This window comes from Pimephales promelas, chromosome 14, assembly GCF_988280905.1.
Source record: "Pimephales promelas chromosome 14, fPimPro1.hap1.1, whole genome shotgun sequence".
NCBI classification, from domain to species: Eukaryota; Metazoa; Chordata; class Actinopteri; order Cypriniformes; family Leuciscidae; genus Pimephales; species Pimephales promelas.
Window position 1 is genome coordinate 35,700,559 of NC_142782.1, and position 4,620 is coordinate 35,705,178.

Genomic DNA, 4,620 nt, shown 5'->3' on the forward strand with positions numbered 1-4,620 from the left:
AGTCGGTCTTTGCATGTTAATGGACTGGTTACACTGGTTACTCCCAGACAGACTCCAGTATAATACAGAAGAAATGTATATGATATAATTCACATATTAGCCTTAGCATTAGTATTTCAAGCTAATCAATAGTTTAATTAGCATATGCAACTATTGATTAGCTTGAAATACTGAATATCAGCAATTTATTGGCCGTGAAAACAATGTGTGTGTAACCTCAAAGAGAAGCTGACACACACATACACACACTCTCTCTCTCTATCTCACACACACACACACACACACACACACACAAAACTAAAGCAGTAAAACACACACACACACACACACTCAAACTCTCTCTCTCTCTTACACACACACACACACACACACAAAACTAAAGCAGTAAAACACACACACACACACTCAAACTCTCTCTCTCTCTTACGCACACACACACTCACACACTCAGTCTCAAACACACTCACTTTCACACACTCTCAGTCTCACACTCACTCACTCACACACACACACACTGTCACTCACATTCACTCTATCTCTCACACTCACACACACAGCCAATCACACATTCACTCATACTCACACACTCTCACACTCAAACTCACTCAAACACTCATTCACTCACACACTCACAGTCTCTCACTCCCACTCACTCAAACACTCCCTCACTCACTCACAGTCTCACTCACTCACTCACTCACTCACTCACTCACTCACTCACTCACACTCACTCACTCACACACTCACAGTCTCACACACACACACTCACTCACTCACACACACACTCACTCACTCACACTCAGTCTCACACTCAAACTCACACACTCACTCACACACTCACGTCACACTCACACACACACTCAAACTCACTCACTCACTCACACACTCTCACACACACACTCACTGGTAGAGTGGTCTGGCTCCTGCTAGCTCAGCTCTCGGTCCTCCAGAAGCTGATAACGGGTCGTGTCCTACATTCGCGGGCCGGTTCTGCTAAACCTGTGGGCTCAGGAGAGCAGTGATGGATTCCAGTTATTAGCAGATCAAAAAGATGGATGGCGTCCTGCTCCACCCAATCAACATCATCATCTAGATCTATTTAAAGATAGCGCTTCTGCTAATCAACTTATTTAAGCTGCTGATAATATCAGAGCCGGAATAATCTGCCGTTCGGAGCCGCATCTCGACGGATCGATAAAATCACTTGAGCCGCGCAACGCCAGGCGACTAACGACTCTGCCGGTCATTAATATTATTTAACACTCTTCAGAGCGCACTTAATGAAGAAGAAAAACTAGAGGAAACCTCACCGCTAGCGGCACAACACACACACACACACTCTCTCAAACACACACACACACACACTCTCTCACGCTCACACACACACTCACTCTCTCAGTGCGAGGCGATGACATTAACTGTACAGCGAACACAGGAAGTGTGTGTAACGGGTTGTAGAGTGTGTTTTGCATCAGAACATGTGTGTGTGTGACGAGCCAGTGAGATGAACACGGCGAGGGCGAGCGATCCTCAGGCCAAACACTGTCAGGGTGCGGACTCACACACCGCTACTCTGCCGGAGAAGGGTCGGAGGTCAATCTCAAGCTGACATTTGACACTCAAGCTGGTTTGACTGTAAAACGGAGTGAAACCGCTTCTGGTTAAGTCCCGTTCACATTGATAACTATAATCGATATAGTTTTATAAATCATTCGGAGCAGTCCTCAACTATAACGGCACAGAGGAACGAACACTTTCAGAGAGATTTTCCCCCAGATAATGAAGAATCAAAACACTGACAGCCAATCAGAACCCATCCTGCTTTAACGAGCTCGAGCGTTTAAAACCACAGCGCTTATCATTAACGGAACGAGTCTCTTCTGCTCATCACAGCTGCGCTTACAATACAGTAAAACAGTAATAAAAATCATAACTGCGTTTAGAGCATCAGATCCTCATATTAGAGTGATTTCTGAAGGGTCATGTGACACTGAAGACTGGAGTAATGATGCTGGAAATCACAGGAATAAATTACACTTTACTGTATATTCACATAGAGAACAGATGATTCACATTATAATAATATTTCACTGTTTTACTGTATTTATGATCAGATAAACGCAGCTTTGGTGAGCAGGAGAGACTCCAATACACTGTGGAATGACCCTGTTCTTCAGAACACGCAACAATCGTGTTTAGAGGCTGTAACTGTGTTTCTGGGAGCAATGAAAGCACACACACACACACACACACACACACACACACTCAGCAGGTCTGAGACACTGATCATCCCGCAGCGAGAGCGAGGTCAACATCAGGTGCACTGGACACCCTAATTACAACCCAAACACATGCGGCGCAGGCGTCCTGGGGTCAGAGGTCAAGCGCGGGGGAGGGGAAACACCATTCACTTCCTCTTTAATATGTGCGATTCAACACACACGAAGACTGAATACACACCAGACCTCAGTGCTCATCGCCTGCAACATGTGGAGTGAAGCGGTGCGCACACACACACACACACACACACACACACACACACACACACACGCTAAAGCTGACTAAAGAGAGGAATAAAAAAATCTTTTGGAAATTGATCTTAATGCCCTGATTTAAAAAATGAGGAAAACTCCAACCTTTATGGTCACCAATTTTATTTTTTATTCCTCTTTAGCGTGTGTGTGTGTGTGTACGGTAAAAGTGAACGATGCGCACCAGAAAACGCACCAGAGTGCCAAAATATTTGAGGACACGGACTCGTTTACTTGCAACTGGAGTTCTCCATTTCAGATAGCACTCGTGATCAGAGCAGCGCGACATAACGTTTTAGCATCGGTATCGCCATGTGCGTATCCGCTAAATATACGGATCTTAGTTGATCGGTTTCGGTTCGGAGCGCATGTGATTCGATGATTAATTGCAAAGTTTACCCGTCATGGAGTGGAAGTTTATCATTTGCAAGTGTTTTAAAGTCCTGTCAGTTTAAACATCAAGCGTTAGAGCCTAGCATCCGTGCGTTTGTCTGATAGCAGCCTAACACACACTCATATGGAGCTATTAATATGACAAAATGATTTGAATTTGTAAATTTGAATTATTTTCAAGTGTAATAACAAAGTTGAATTTAAGGTGGTAGTTTAAATAGTTCTGAATTAAATTTTTTTGTTGTAACGAATATTGAAAAATGTACATTTGTGTGTGTAAAGTTTCAGCAAAAGCCAGACATTATTTATAAGACACGTTTTTATCCTTAATTAACAACAAACCAACCGTAACGGATTCCCTCGTCTGTATAAACTCTATACGCCAAACTACACTGAGAAATCAAGATCAACCGTCTATCGCTAACTTCCATATTTGACATAAATGACAACATTTGTATGAGAGTAAAACTGTGTAAAAAATTAATTAATTAATAAGAAAAACAAAATCTGAGAAATGTATTATATGAAAACAAATTGATACAAATTGCAAACAAAATTGAGTATTCTACACAAAACATTAAATCTTAAAAATTCGTTTGCAGGGTATATATATAAATAAATAATTCATAAAAAAATTAAAGTGCACCTTTTTACATTTCGTATGGGCGTGAAACGCATCTCATTATTGGTGTGTGTTTTTCCCCGTGATCTTCACACAGAAACAGGTCTTTCTCTGGTTCAACAACTTTACCTGTTTACCTCTCCTGTAAAACACAGCGGCTAAATTACTCATCGGCCCTCGGGAGGCGGACCATCCAAACAAAGCAGAGTTTTTCACTCCGAGTCTAAAAATAAGCCGATGCTAAAGGTTTGCAGCGGCTCGCAGCCCCGCGGCCCTTAACCTTTCCCAAAGTTGTAGATGAAATGTCAGCTGGAGACCCTCAGGTATAAGTTAGCCGGATAACCAGACAGCAGCACCATATGAATCACTGTCATTCTAAATGTAGAATCAGCAATTCTGGACTCGTCCTATCCGGAAACGTAAAGCCCGGGAAGAGCCGCTCCAGGAGCTCCGCTATTGATTTTTCTCCCAAACAAAGAGACTTTTGCGAATACATGATACATCATAATCTTGTAATTTGTACCTTTGTGTCAAGCGGGGGAACGCAACAGCGACGTGGATGTGTGTGTGAAGATGTGTGGCGGGTTTAGGGAGCGGATCAGACGTCCGGAGAGAAGCGTTCCTGCGCCGTTTCATAATCCTGATTGAGACTGTAAACATACAATTGAGCTTTATCCATGCATGTAATTCCACTCACATCAATATTTCATTTCTTTAAGGCAAGACACTACAGGTGAACAGGGTTTGGAGAAATCTACAAGTTCTCAGAAAAGCACTGTCTGAATATGCAAATGAGGCACTATCTAATTAAATATGCAGTCATTTGCATTCATTTCCAGAACAGAAATCTGAACATTGGATAAAGCAGGTTCAAAATTCGAGTTTGATTTTGTCGACACACACTAAAAAACACTGGGTTAAAAACAACCCAACATGGGTTACATATAGGACACAACACAACCCAGCGTACTGGATTGATTCATTTTTACTACACTAATATCCTTTTTTTAACTTCATACATTAATAAATGTTAACAGATTAACTTAAATCCTCTAATGTTTCTAACTGGTTTGC